The 16,151-nt window shown below is 40.1% G+C and overlaps 1 protein-coding gene across 1 annotated transcript in view; it reads left to right on the top strand.

Moving 5' to 3' along the window:
- The window catches only part of SNTB1 (syntrophin beta 1), a 274,709-nt gene that overhangs the window by 178,923 nt on the left and 79,635 nt on the right, over nucleotides 1-16,151 (top strand). The gene's annotated exons all lie outside the window — the stretch shown is intronic.

The raw sequence follows: 16,151 nt of genomic DNA, 5'->3' as shown, positions 1-16,151 counted from the left end.
AACCATCCAAAGCTCCCCAAACCATAAAAGTTTGTAAAACCATGGGCCCAAAGTGAACTCTTAGTTAATAATAGAAAGCATGGTGTTGTAAAGTTTGCTAAAAAATCTGCCAAAAGATAAATTTTGAATATTTGTGACGGGATGGTCACAAGCATCAATAGTCATCTCTTCCTGAAACCATGCCCTGTAAGCACCCGGTTAACACAAACCATGGAAGCCCCTAGTGTTCAAAGGTTACTATGGAAACCTGCCATCAGAAAAACCTTCCTACAAAGCAAACTAACCCACTCCCACTCAATACACGTTTCTCCCTTGAACATATCCGTGTTATTTCTTAGCATGTAAGTCTCTCTTTCTCTTTAATAAGCTTTACTACTTATTGCCTCTGTCTTCTCTCACTTGTCTAAATTCTCTTAGTGGTGGAACCCCCAAACCTGGAATGGGGCTTAGCAGGCCCCATTGCCAGCCAGGCACCATTTATAATTCCTGTCTTTTTTTTTTTTTTTTTCAGTTTCTTATCACATTTATTCTTTTCCTATTTTTTTATTATTAACTTTTTTTTATTGTATAATATAACATATATACTAAGCAAAGAAAGAAAAAAGCAATAGTTTAAAGCACTGTTCAACAAGTAGTTACAGGACACATCCCAGAGTTTGTCATGGGCCACCGTACCATCATCTCAAGATTTTTCCTTCTAGCTGCTCCAGGACATTGGCGGCTAGAAGGAATAAATATTTTTTTTATCATCACAATCAACTTTCTTCTTCTTTTTTTTGTGAAAAATAGCATGTATTTACAAAAAATAATAAAGTTCAAAGCACAACGCAACAGTTAGTTGAAGAACAGATTTCAGAGGTCAGTGTGGGTTACAATTCCACAAATTTAGGTTTTTATTTCAAGCTGCTCTAAGATTCTAGAGATTAAAAGAAATATCAATGTAATGATTCAGCAATCATTAACTTGTTTTTTAAACCCTGCCTTCTCTGTATAATTCCACCATTACCTTCTTTCTCCTACTCTTTAGGGATATGTGGGTTTTTGTTTTTTTTTTTAAAACTGAAATAGACCAGCAGTTGGAGAAACAAGTATTTGTAGGAAATTTAGCATTCTTGATCACTTCTGTAGAAACAACCCACACGTGTATTTTGTTGTTTTCTCCATTTTATATTTAAACTTCTCTGGTAGCAAACAAAGACCTTAAAATTCAATTGCCCATCATTCCACTGTCTTTGAAATAGATGTTTCTGGAAGCCTCATCCTGTCCGACGGTATTATTCTGAGCAGGTGGACCTTATGACTATAGGAAAAACTTCTCCTGGTGGTTTTCCATCGTTTGACCCTTTACCACATTTTTGTTCTTCTATCCCAAATTTCAAAGCTTTAGCTCGAATAATAACTGGTTCAAATCAGTTTTACCTGGAGTTCAACCCAGAAGATGAGAATGAAACTGTTTCAAGGAATCTGTTTTTTATTTCTCCATCATTTTTTAGGGTGTAAACATCTGTTTGACTGTAAATAATCAAATGATTTTTAAGATCAAAGGTATGACAAGTCATTTGCTTATCCATTCAATAAGCATGATTTAATACCTATGATTTGTTCATTTAGTATTTGTTGAGCACATACTATATCCCAAGTTAGTGTAAGTACTGGGAATACATGATGGTGAACAAGTCAGACAAGGTCCTTTCTGCATTGGAGCTTATATTCCAGCAGAGGAGGTAGATAATATATAAGAAAGCACAAAGTTTCAGATTGCTTGAGTGCTATAAAGGGAATGACACTGAGCAATATGAATGTCAGGGGTTAGGAAATTAATTTTAGACAGTTGTTTATATTAGGCAAGGCAGAGGGATAGAGATACAAAGGTGTTTTCAAAGAGCTTGCAAACAAGTGGGAGAGTCAGATATGGAAACTAAGAATAGATATAGAACAATATATGTTATTATTATTTTCTGTATTAAATTCCATGGGGATTCAATCCTAGGAAGAAACTGGCTAACTTTCCTAGTAGCAAGGATAGCATGTGTGAAGGCTTACAGGCATGAAATGCATGGACTTGTTTAAGAACAACCATTAATCTTGTGTGGAGCACTGAATATATATATATTCAGGTGATACTGCCTTTCTTAACAATACCCTTAGGCCATTGCACAGTCACTTGAACGCTGCTGTTATTACATTTGGGGGGATTGGGGAGATTGCCTTCATAGGCAATTTCTTTGCAATGTCTGAAAATCTGTTTTAGAGTTATATGGTCATTCCCCTTGGTCTGAATATGTCATCTCTCTCACTTCTTTGCTCACTCCCTGCTGGGCTCAGCTCAGCCCCCTCCAAACCTTTAGACAACAGCTCCAGCCTCTCAGAGCTGAGGACACAGGTGAGCTTTGAGTGGGGAGCTTGGTTGTGTTTCTGCGCTGGATGTGACTGTGTCAACAACGCTCACCAATGGGGGTGCCTCCTCTAGACTGCATTAGAAAGCTGCATGTCCTAGGTTCCTGTGGCCACAATTCAGCAGCATTTATTGAGTGCCTATAACTGGATTAGGTGTTCTGGTCTACCCTACCACTATTAAGGTCTACTAAATTTTACATATGAATTCAATTTCACCTCATATGTATGAATCCGTAAGCTGGAGTCTATCCTTCCTTAAAAAGTTAGAGAACTGTAACATACTGCTTTTAATAAAATGTAGTCTAGGGCCTTTATGTATTGTACCAAAATAAACTCAGACATGAACACTCCAGATGTCTCATCCCACAAAAATGTTCTTCCCTGGTGTCTCACCTCTAAGAATTACATGGGTTCAACATTGGTTAATGCTTCAAACAGTGATTTCATATCCATCAGGGCTCTTAACATTCCTAAGAACTCACTGATGGAGTTATGTCATGGGCCATCTTTAAAAGACAAAAAAACCCCAGAGGTTTCAAGAGGTTAAATGACTTGCCCAAGGTCACTTGAGGGGTGACTAGAAACTTGAATCCCCGTGTATTTCGCCTGATCCACTGTTTTTCCCACCATGCTGGGAAAGCAGCATCCTCCACCATTTGACCACCAGAGCTCTGTTCTCCGATGAGCAAGCATGTGACTGTACATAGGCTGTACCCCAGGTTGGGGATGGAGGCCCCTAACTCTGCTGTAGCCACATTCCCTTTCCAGGAGAATGCAAGCATCATCAGTGACATTGTATGTGCCCCGTGGTTGTCATGATGCAAAGTGCTTGTTGGGATTCTGCCCGAAAGGGTGTAAACACTGAGACTAAAAGCTTTTCTTTGAATTGTTCTGACAAGAAAGCTGATCCTCAGTGTTGGGATGATTACTTTGACCTTTTATTTTTAAGTGTTTTTATGAAAATGTGAGCACCACATGCTCTGCAGTTTTAAACATGGAGATTTTTTTTTTCCTGTTCAAACCAGGACTACAGAAATCAAGCTAATTTTAAACACCAGTGTTGGGTCAAGGATTCATCTCTAAAACTCAGCCACTGCTGAGAATCTCTGCCTTCTTGTTCCACCCTTAAGGAAAAGGAAAATTGTTAGTAATAGCATCACATTCCTACCCAAAATGAACTATTAAATTAATGACCTTGAAACATGACAGAGCAGGAGATCTGAGGGAACCTTTCTTTCCTAATATACTTTTTTTGCTCCTATTAAGATTTGTTGTCCTCTAAGGAAAGGGGATTGGAGGTGTGTACTTTTGTGCCAAATGATGCATTACGGGGAATGATTTGAGAAACCCCACTCTGGGAAAAGCACTTATTTTTTTAAGAGCTCTTTGTTACTATATCCACCTAAGGACAAAATTGTAGGAAGGAAAGAAGAAAGGAGAAAGGAAAGGAAAAGAATGCAGGCCAGGTAGGCTGAGAGGCATGACACATGCGCTGATCATTTTCCCTCCTTTAGATTTAAACCAGCTTATGTTATTCAGATCATAAGAGCAATGTTTGGATTTTAAAAATCTTATCTATACTTTCAGCCCTGACCTGAGAGCTGCCCACTTGGCCCTCTACTGAATTTAATTCTTGGAAACATGATTATGCTGCTTGGATGTTCAGCCTTTCCTATCTTGGTGATATACCTGATAAATTCTTCATGTAAGTGGAAAGGCAAATCGATAGCCATGAAGCTCTGTGGGTCCAGCAGAGGGTTTTTTTCCTCCTTTCAATTTTTAACGAGGTCCCATAGTCATCGACTTGCCCAAATGACTGCTTTGCTCTGTGTGTGCCGCAGAGCCAGTGCCAAGCTGCTGACCTCTGCATTCGTGAGTCCTCAGCCGAGGCTCTGACCCAAGCACAAACATATTGTTGGATCCATCATGTTGAATCTTGGCTCGGATGCTAATGTGCAGCTAATGAGCAGCACAGTGTACCTATTAACCCCAGCTCCGGCAGTGCTAATGCCAGACACACAATGAGGTGGGGGTGGGAGGAGGAGGGGGCAACAAAACACCCAGTGCACTGGCATCTCAGCAGACGTGTGCAATTAGATGAGCGGTGGTGCTGTTTGTGGCTTACAGATAGTAATAAGCAATCAAGAGGTGGAAAAAACATGCTGTCTTATACCTCCTCTTAAATGAAAAATCCCTACACATTGGAGAGGCGCTTTATGAACTGTGAAATAGGGAGGAAAATTGAAATGTTTAAAGAGTCAGGTAATGGCTTTTAACGCCAAAGGAAGGCTGGCTTCCAGCCTTGCTGTTGAGTGATGGGAGATTTAAGACCTTCAGGCATGGCTGTGTGGCACTGGCCACAAGGACTTCGGTGACGTTTCAAGACAGTGCAGTGTGGTCTGTATTTTCAGGAGGTGGTAGGCCAGAGCCAGGGCACGAAAGGGGATGCCACTCTGGCCTGGGAAGCAATTTTTCAAAAGGTAATTGTGTCTCGTTTTCCACCAGCATATCCAGGGAAGACATAATGTGGCAGAGAGGGAAACGTGTCTAATTTGTCATTGTACCTGGAGTGTCCAGTACCATTCCTAGCTCCTTGTGATTATTTAAGGCAGGTGGGTTGAACTGGGTGAGGAGTTGAGGAAATTCATTCTAAACTCAGCCTTACTACGTAATGATGGCTACTTGACTTTGGGCAAGGTATCCCTCTTAAATTTTTTCCAGTCGCCTCATTTTACACAGGAGGAAACTGAGGCCCAGAAGGTGTGTTGCATGGTATTGCCCTGCTGTTCCTAAGTGCTAAAGTTACATGGCAAAGGGGGGTACCTGCTGTGATGTCATGGGTAAGCCCTGACACTGAGCCAGGAGACCCAGCGCTGACCCTCATCTGCTCTTTCGAGTTGTTTCTTTTTGGGCAAACCACTGACGATCTCTACGAGCTCCTATAACATATTTCATATGTAATAATAAACATATGAAAGCACTTTGTAAATTGGAGCATCCCATATAAATGTAAGCATTATTATTTGATTTTCCAAGACACTGTTTTCTAAACTCTGTTGCTGTATTTTAAAAAGGTTTATGTGTGAGAAAAAAGAAGCAAAAGAGGGGGCCCCCAGTCATATAACTTTGGAAAATGCTATATTCTTCCTTTATGGGTGATATTGAAGGCTCTGAGGAATATGTTTTAAAGAACCCCATTAGATTTTGTTAAACACAGTGGTTCCTAAAATCACTGTCACCATTGCCGTTCTCCATCGTTATCCTTGTAGAGATAGAAACAAAGGATGCCATGCAATTACTTTGTGTAGCTATCAGTAGGTGTCTTATTTATTTATTCAATACCACTGATTGAGCATCTACTGCTGATTGAGCATCTAATAGATGAGCACCGTTCTACTGTTTCTCATCAGTGGCCTATGGAACTCACATCGGATTGCCTGTAGAGGGATGGTGGTGCTAGTTGAAAATGCAGATTTCAGGGCCCTAGGCCAGACTTCCTGAATTGGAATCACTGGGGGTGGGGCCTGGAAATCTGCATTTTCAGCGAGGTCCCAGGAGATTGTGTTGCACACTGACGTTTAATAACCACACTGCTGAGTGTGGTGAGGACCAGCATGAACCGTGGGGTCAGCCTACCCTTGGTTTTAGGATTTATTAGCCCCTGTGACTGGGGAAAGCTGCTTTATTTTCTCAAGCTCCAGTTTTCTAATCTGTCAAAGGGATATAACAATGACTACTTTGCAAAGGCTTTGTGATGATTAAATGATGTAATGCATGCACAGTGCTTATTACAATATCTGACATATAAGATCTCATCAGTGGTCATAATTTTTGTGTTTATGAGGTCCACTTTGCAGTGCAGGGATATAAACATGATCGCTATCCTCCAGCCCTCATAGTCTAGATCTTAGCAGGTATCTGCAGGTACCATGATATGTGCTAGAGGGGAGTTATGAATGAAAGCAAATACAAACCCAGTAAGGAATGATGTGCTCTGCTTGGAGGACCTCTACAGGTGAAGGCTCTACAGATGAGTTATTTGAGCTAGACCTTGAAGTTCTCATTTTTTAGGTAAGAACCAACCCCATTAATGCACAGAAAAGGATAAACCTATGAGTACGTCCAGGAAACTTGGAAGCAATTGCCATGTCTGGTGCTGCCTTCTTAGTGGCTGTGTGGCTTGGCCTCCTAACATCTCACATCTCAGAAGTAATTTTCCTTTTTCTGATTTAATTGCCTTCACCAGTTTTTCATAAGGAACATGAAAAAAATACAAGTATTCTAAAATAATTTAAAATAGTAATTCCAGTTTCTTTATTAATCTTTTTTTTTTCCCTAATGCTTCTCATTGCTATTTGATTTTCCTTATTTCTCCCTCTTCCTTGGTACAGATGTGAACTGGCTGCCAGTGGGACAAAAGCAACCATGGACAAAGATCTAATTCATTCCAAGCTTAGTGGTGGATAAGACTAATAACAACCAGCAGTAGTTTTACCAAGAGCTCAGTTAAGCACTATTAAGAAAATTTGGTATATTTAGGTTAAGTGCCTACTCTACACCCATCCCTGCACAAGGGCATTAGTGGACCAAAAATGTCCCCTGTCCACAAGTAGTTTAAGCTGATTAATGGAGAGAACAACAAATTGAGAAGTTTCAAAGTCAAATAGTAATCAACAGAGAAAAGGAGTGAGCAAGGTGAAATGCAAACCTATGTGATTAAGTAACAGTAAGTCTCTGTGTGGTCAATTAGAGAAATATGAGATCAATCATATTGGGTTGGGAACATTGGTCTAGCCTCATGGAAGATCCCAAAAGGAAAGAATTGGATAGAAAATATGAAATGAGATAGTCTCACTTCTGGTACCCTTAGATTGTACACAGTGAAATCACAATATAAGCAGGCCTTTGCTTTGGTTGCTAGAATGTCAGGCCAATTTGTCAGTTATTTCCCACAAAACATCAGGGAGAACAGTGGCCCAGGACTACTGGAATATTTGTGTGCATAGACATGAAATGTTAGACAAAGCAAGATGGAGCCCCCTTCTCTCTGTCCCTGGCAGAGAATAAAAGAGAATGGTGACACAGTCTGTGTGATTTTTTAAAAATTAATTTTCTGTTTTAGAATTAATGTAGTCAGGTGGGTCAGTGGAAGAATGCTCATCTTACATGTGGGAGACCTGAGTTCGATTCCAGGACCATGCACCTAAAAATAAATAAGTAAATAAATAAATAAAGATTAATGTGTGCTCATTGTAAAAAAGATTTTTGATTCGTTTTGCAGTGTGATTTAGATTTTGCAAAGGTAGTTCGGCAGGGTCTGGCGGCTCTCCCCAAAGATGGTCCCAGAGTGCTGGGGCTCTCCAGCACTTTCAGATGGTGGGTTGGATGGAATTTTGAACCTTCCAAATGACAGTCTTTTCTGCTGGCTCAGGGCTGCTCCCATCTCTGAGGCTTAGTGAAGGACCAGTGCTGGCAGGTGGTCGGTCATCTGGTCACCCAGGTCGGTGGTGAGAGAAAAGTTCAGCAGCATCATGCCAAACCCCTGGTCTCCCCACCTTCTCCCTCAGTTTAAGAGACTTGGAGCATTAACCACACAAGGGGACAGTCAGACAATTCCACAAGGAACTCTTCCCATGTGAGAATCTGTATTTTTCTGGTTCTCTTTTTTTTTTCTTCCTTGCCTCCTATTAGATTATTGTTTTTATTTTGCTTTAATTTTCCTTTGTATTTGCTTCAGAAATTATATATTCTTTATCTGTTCTTTTGGTAGTTGAATTAACCCTTTTATTTTCATATAGATAGATTTATTATCTATATAGATATATATAGATTATTTTGTTAAGTCAAATATATATATAACAACACAATCTGAATAAAGGTAATATCTCTAATCCATCTCCCTAAAATGCAAGAATCTCAGGAGGCTTTTCTCCACTCTGGTCTCACACGTTATTTTGTTCTTTGTTGTATTTGCTATCTCATTTTACACTCCCTAAATTAGTCACCATTTTTATCCATTTAATACAACAGGCACATAGATTTGTGCACAAGTTGACTGATTTCTTTGCTCACATTTCTTTCTACATCCCACTCTGTACTTCAGAATTCAGTTTCCTTTATGACTGAATTTAGTAGCTTTATTTGGCAAGAATCCTTTTCTTTTTTTCAGAATATCTTGTTCTGTCCTTATGAGTCCTGTTATTTAAAATAGACTTTTTTTTTTTAAGGTCTCTGCCCCCTATTTGTATTATAGTAAGTTCTTAGGGCTCTAATAACCCTCGATGATCTGTCTGTTAAGTCTCATGGAGGATTTTATCTCATGGGTTTGGAAATTTTGAACTGTGAGCTTATCTCCATTGGGTTTTAATTGTGGGGATTCGGCATGCCTGGATCAAAGGTGCATCCCTACAGAGCAACTTTACCCTAAAGGATGTGCCAGGTGCTATGGAGTTGCAATGGGTTAGGCCAATAGTTTTAATAATTACCCAGCTTGGGTTTCCTGGATCCTGTCTGCAGTCTACATTCCAGCTTCAAGATCCTGTGAGGTATACGCCCGTGGTCATAAATGATTAGAGGAGACCTTTATCTCTCATCTAAATCCCAGAGTATTGGCATGTATGAAACTATCCCTCCTTTCATGAACTGTGCAGCCTTCAAGGGCTTGGATTCATGAATAGATATCAATTATACCTTAACACCTTGTAGGCATGGCCACCCATGGGGTTGTGCAGAACCCAGACAGTACCAAGGGAACCTTCAGTCCCTTGTCTTTTTTTTTATTTCTTGCTTCCGAAACTTGCAGATATTAATTTAAAAGGTTAGATTTTACCCAGAAGTTTTAGAGTTTTTTCTGCAAGTGTTTTCGAGATATCTAGTCCCCTGTTGTTGGAATGAGAAGTTAAATGGTGGTTTCACTAGTGTTACATTAAATTTATAGATTACTTTAGGGAGGAGTGACAACTTTATGATAGTGAATATAATCTGTCAAGAACTGGGCCCTTGTGTAGATTTTGTGTCCCTTTGTGGTAGTTAGATTCAGGTGTCAACTTAGCTGGGTAAAGGTGCCTAGTTCTGTTGTTGTGGACATGAGCCAATGGCATGTGAACCTCATCTCTTGCTGATTATATCTGCAGTCAGCTAGGAGGCATGCCTGTTGCAATGAATGATGTTTGATTTAATTGACTGGTGCTTAAATGAGAGAGCCCAACATAGCAAAGCCAAAGCAGCTCAGCATACCTCATCTCAGCACTCACAGCTCAGCTCAGGCCTTTGGAGTTGCAGAAAGAAATCACCCTGGGGAAAGTTATTGGAACCCAGAGGACTGGAGAGAAGGCCAGCAGAGACCACCCTGTGCCTTCCCACGTAAGAATGAACCTCAGTTAAAAGTTAGCTGCCTTTCTTCTGAAGAACTAATGAAATAAATCCCCTTTTATTAAAAGCCAATCCATCTCTGGTGTGTTGCATTCTGGCAGCTAGCAAACTAGAACACCCTTCATTAGATGTTTTATGTTTTCTTTATGTGGATTTATACTTCTGTTTATTTTGCTTTTATTTTTTTACTTTATTTACTTGTAGCTAGTGTACAGGGGATCTTTACTTCAAAATTGACTTCTGATCATTGTTTGTGCATATGATGGTAACGATTTCTCTGAATTAATTTTGTACCTAGCCAAATTGTTGAATCTTTTGTGTTTATAATAGTTGTTGAATCTTTTGTGTTTATAATAGTTTTCCAGTTGCTTCTCCTGGGTTTCCCAGGTATACAATAGTTTCAACCATAATTTCTAATTTTATCTCTATTCTTCTAATTTTGGGACCTCTATTTTTTTTCTGCATCAATGTAACTTTCTTAATGATATTATGTTGTATTTTCCTTGATTGAAACAGGAATGTGTCTCATGTTTTTATGTTAAGCTTGACACTAGCTAACTTGCAGATGAAAGTAATTGACATCTCTTTAAGTCTTTAGAATGAATTTACAGAGCACTTTCCTGTGCATTGTCTTGTTGAACTCTCACCACTGCTTCGTTATGTGAGACGCTGAAAATTCCAAATTTATATGATTTTGAAGACAACTTATTGAAACTTTTACTTCAATAGTTAGTGTCCTTCAATTGTACCTCCAGGTGGAAGTTTTATTCATTTTGGCTAGATGTAGTGATAATACCTGTCTATTCACAAGCTTTCTATTATCTGTGTTTAATTGAAAACCCCTTCTTGTCCTCTTTAACCAAAAAGCAAGTCAGAAAAATAGAAAAGCAGGGTAATGTTTTAGATTGAAATATGTATGTCTTGGTGAAGTAGGTGTGTCTTTTAGAGTCGTATCTACTGCTTTAAGATTTTTGGCTAAAGCATCTCCAAGTCCTAGTCTTATCTGTTTGCATTTATGTGGTTGACAGCATTTCACACAGGGCCTCTGTATGAGGTTGTACAGTTGTTCACTATACAAAGGTGCCCAGCAGAGGTGACACGTAGAGACAAAATCCAACCAACATCCTATTCGCCAAGCCTGGTGTCGTGGCAGGGGCTGGAACCCACTCTACTAAGGGCTCCCTTTCCTTCAACCCAAAGGCGCAGTCTGTAGCTAAGTGGTGCACCTATAAAGCTGTGTCTCCCCAGAGCGAGTGCCTTTGTGTAATTCACATAAAGATTCCATAAGGCTGACACCATAAGCCACGGATTAAGCTCATTTCCCTGAAACAATTCCATACGCTGTTTAAGGGAGTTACAGTGCAACCTCATGCTAGTGTTATACTTGGGTTTTGTACCATCTAGGCTTTATCTTAACAAACGTGAGATAGTCTGTGATGAAGAAACCCATTTTGTAAATATTGGTTTTGAAACATTATGCTATCTTCATCATCATCATCAATAACATACTCCCCCGGGCATCTACTAAGTAAGATGCACTCGAAAGCACCAGGCAGAAAAAGCGTTGAGAGTGTGACTTAGCATGACTATGCAATCAACACTAGCTGAGGATATCAGTCATGGATTGGCTTGTGAATGGCTATTGCTTTTATTTTGAGTTAAATGCAAAGGGATTTATTTTCTACTAAAATTAGATCAATTCTGATTTTCTTCAAGATATTTATTAAACACACAGATGAAAGAGCTTGCTTATGTTTGTAATAAATTGAAACCTACAACAAAATTTCATTACTTTTGAACGGCTGCCTTTACATTACTCTTATCTGAACTGAAATTTCAAAAGAAGCAGATTCAGACATTGTAAGTGACACTGGAAACTACATATTCCCAGCTAATAACCTTGCAGCTACTTCCCTGGAGTCTGGCAGCCCACGTGAGAGGAGAAATGAATAAAAACTGCTAGTACCATGATTTGGAAGTAATGGGAGGAGCTCCGTGACTCCTGAAAGCACATGGAAGTCCTGTGCACTTACACAAAGAAGGGGCCCAGGGCCTTAGTTCCAGATCATATGGTTTAAAGGAAGGAGGATATTAAAGGCACATTGTCCAACCTACAGAAAACTGCAGCTTTGGGAGAAAACTCCTAAACCATTGATCTTCCCCTCCCCTTCTTTGGCTGGAGGTAAGGAGCACGGACTACAAAGAATTGAATCAGGGTGATTCTGATCTTATGGCTACCTCCTTGACCTTTGGCCTACCTTAGGGCATTGTGAGATGCGTCCCACTTCCACCCTTCTCTTGCTGGCATCTCCAAGCTTCAGAGAAAGGAAACTGCTGAACCAGCACTCTTGAATCCAATGGATATGGAGAAGGAAGGAGTTTTATACATCAGCTACTCCACATCTCTGCTTGGAGGAACTTAGGTGCAGAGGAATATGCTACAACCAATCCAAGCTCACACACTTGTTAATAGGAGAGAGAAAACCAAATTACAAGACAAAACTTAACTTTGAAATTCAGGATGAAGCCTCTTCTGATATTATGAGCACTTTCATTCATTCAATGATATATATATATGCTAGGTGTCTCAGTTTGCCAGAGCTGCTATACTGGATACCTAAGCCTTTTTCTTTTGAGTAAAGGAATAGAATGGAATAGAATAGAGTAGAGTAGAATAGAACAGAATAGAATATCAGGGTATTTTACACAGTAAAAAAAAAACATTTTTGCAGTACTGTTTTCATTTGCAAACACACATGCATACGTATGCGTGAACTGGCTAGGGATTTAAAATGTTATTTTATTGTGAGTCACAAATAAAACTATACAAAAAGCCTTGGCTTAAGAAGCTTCTTCATAAAATAAAACACTGCTGTAATAGTTCTTGGTAAAAGCACACTAAGTGGAATGGAATGGAGAACAGAATTAGACTCTATGTAAAGATAGCAATCTCCAGATTTCAGGAGCCGCATCTGGCTCTCACCTTTATGGCTGTAGACAGCCATATGCTGTGACTGTCTGAGGGCTTGTAATGCCAAGCCTGGGATGACTGAACCAAGTGGAAAACATGCATAGGCTGGTGTGCACATCTTGTCTGCAGATCGCGGTGATTAAGCTGAGCCTCCCTGTTTCATTAACATGCACCCAAAGCAGTTCATTTGGCGTAGAAGCTTCAGAACACAAGAGCACTGTTATTTCAGTACCAGTTATATGCATAGCTGATTTTCCTGATCATCCACTCCAGCCTCGAGCAGTGCTCCTGGAAAGAGTCAGCCATAGGGCGAAACACAGGAAGTGGGTGAAGTTGTCGGTGGTAGGTGAGAGATAGGGTCAGTCTACGGAATGGGGTAAGATGTGAAGTTTTTTTTGTGTGTAAAACAATAACAGTTTTTTAAAGGTTATTTCAAATGCTCAAATCCAAGTATCCATATCTCATCTATATAAGACTAATGAAATAAATAAAAATTCTAACATCTTAATTCACCCTCCTTGGGTATATATTAAGTCCACCCATATGCTGACGGCCCTCCTTGAGGAATGCTTTAAGATAGTGTTGCCAGACAAAGGCCAGAGATTCTTTTGCCTGATGTGCGCAATACCCAATTCCTGAGATACCAGGGTTGCAAAGAGAGAAAGTTTATTAGTAGGCACATAGTAGGAGAGCAGATGGCTTAGCAGCCCAAAATCTGTCTTCCTGGATTTAGCGGGTTCTAGGTTTTTATGGATTTTAGCAAGGGGAGATGAAGTCATTTCAGGTAGCAAGATCTAAGCAGAGAAGGAGACAGGGTTATCATTTCAGTAAGAGAACGTAAGCGTAAAGGAGGGGAGGCAAGCTGTCATTTCAGTACTAAAGGATTTCCAAATAAGGGGCTGGAACTAGTTAATGGCTGACTTCAAATTCATTATTAGCATTAGGGTTTTTGCCCTACAAGAAAATGACCAGATAAAGGGAGTAACAGCTCTTACAGTCACAAAAGCATGAGTTAAGGGCTTTTACAATCATTTCAGATATCAGGGCAGCTGAATTATAGTTTAGGGATTTCAGGTATTCCCCTCTGTCTACTCCAGTGTACCAAAAAGCAAGAAGGAATATCTATATAATGATTCAGTAATAAATATCATCCCTTAAATCCTGATTTCTTGGTTGTAATAGCAGGAGCAGGCCCTTGACTCAGATTTGGGAGTATCTGCAAAGTAACACTTGGCCCATCCCTGTTCCCTACAGTGCTAGCAGACAGCACCCCTTGATGTAATGCCTCAGGAAGCCAGCCCAGCTCGCTTTGTCTCGTTCTCTACACAAAGCTCTCCTACCCAGTCCAGTGTGGGGGAAGTGCTGCTGTGTTTTGCCTTCTCCCTGCACTGTTTGCTTTTCCTTCATGACTCCATTCAACCAATTTGCTCTTCTCAGCCTGGGCCAAGCTTGGCATGTCTGTTTTGGTCTCTCATTGCACCTCTTGTCACTGGACAAAGGCTGTGGATTCTTTTGCCCAACGCACTCAATAACCAATTCCTGAAGACACCAGGGTTTCAAGGAGAGAAAGGGTTTATTACTAGGGGCATAGTAGGAGAGCAGAAGACCTAATGGCCCAAAATCTGTCTCCACAAACTGCAGTAATTCTGATAGTTTTATTAGAGATAAAGATGGGCAGTGCAGATTGATTACATTCTTGGTCACAGAACACGTGTAAGAAAATGGCGGAATGAGGTATAGGTGACTTGTAGGTTAAATAAGCTACTACGCATGTCAGGTGGGCCCATTTTTATTAGCTCCAGTCTCAGTTACCAAGATTACTTTGGACTTGGCATGGGTTAGTTCTGAGCTGACCCAAGACCCTTCATTAATAAACATTAGAGGCTCTTATAGTGATTACAAGACTATAAAGTTGAAAAACTGGATAACTGGATACAAATGAATGTTAGTCACATGGTTTTTACAATCACAGGGGCATAGAGGGCTATATAATCATTATCAGAGATCAATCCAGACACCTGGATTCCAATTCAGAGATTTCAGGTATTTCCCTCTGTCTACTCTAATATACCAGAAAGCAAAAAGGAATATCTCTATAATGATTCAGTAATCAAAATCATCCCTTAAATCTTGGTTTAAATCTCTCCAGTCATATTTCCTGGGACCATCCTACTGAGTATTTTGTACTTCTGCCTCCTTCACTTCTCAGTCATGAAGGGGACCCTATCTGACCCCTCAGGCCCAAGCCCAGTCTTCCTTTACTCTCTTGCTGTCCCTCTCGTGGCCAGCCAGAATCTGGACTGCAAACCATGCAACCTGGCTTGAGAGCCAATACACTATGCTAAGATAGGTTACAGGAAAAGTAAATGAAAAATCGATATAATTACAGACAAATAAAGATTGTCAACTCTGTTGCTGAGTAATACTTACCCCCAATTAATTAGCTGTAATAGCGACTTAAAAACAACACCATTTTATTAACTCTTATAGTTCTGCAGGACTAGGGTAGACTGGAAAGGACTTCTGGCTCCCAAGGTATTCGCTGGGGCTGCAGCCGCCTGGGAGCTTTGACTGAGCTTCATGCCACTCAAGATGGTTCAGTCCGATGGCAGCAACTGGTGCTGGTTGTCAGTTGGGAGCTTGCTGCGGCCTCTCCAAATGGCATGGCCTTTTCACAGCCTGGTGGCCAGGCTGCAGGTGGGAGTGGTCCACTACAGGCAGAGGTTGCGGAGCTTTTAAGATCCAGTCTCAGAAGTGACACAGCGTTTCTTCTGCTGCATCCCATTAGTCAAAACAAGTCAAAGGCCATCCCAGGAGAGAGAAATAGACTGTATCTTGTGAATGCAGCCGTTTTTCACCCCTTGCAAAGAGAGAAATGAATAGATAGGTAAGGAACAGGTGAATAGGAATATCCTAACTAAATTTTTATTTTTATTTTTTGCATGGGCAGGCACCGGGAATCAAACCTGGGTCTCCAGCACAGCAGACGAGAACTCTGCCACTGAGCCACCATTGCCCGCCCTATCCTAACTAAAATTTTAAGGACATAGATAATGGTCATTTTTTTTAAACTTCTTGTTACTCTGCTGTGCTTTCTGACTTTTATAACAACAAATAAATTAATATTTTTAACTTTAATAATTTATGTATACTTGTTGAATTTTAACGAACTGAATATGTAAGTGCCATCCAATTGAAGAAAGAGTACACCAGCAGCTCCTCAGACACCCTTAATCGCTATTACTTTTGGAAAGAGAAAAGCATTTAATTTTTCGAGAGAAGCATCTACTATTAAAAGAATTCTTACCATTTTTCTGTTCTTTACAAGTACAACATATCTCCGCATTTCTGACAAATGCAACATAACCACAAAACCCTTAACTATTCTTCAAATTGTAGATTTCAGGGCTCA

Source organism: Tamandua tetradactyla, chromosome 6 (genome assembly GCF_023851605.1).
Source record: "Tamandua tetradactyla isolate mTamTet1 chromosome 6, mTamTet1.pri, whole genome shotgun sequence".
Lineage (NCBI taxonomy): Eukaryota > Metazoa > Chordata > Mammalia > Pilosa > Myrmecophagidae > Tamandua > Tamandua tetradactyla.
Note: the sequence above shows the minus strand (reverse complement) of the source record. Positions and strands in the feature narration are given on the sequence as shown.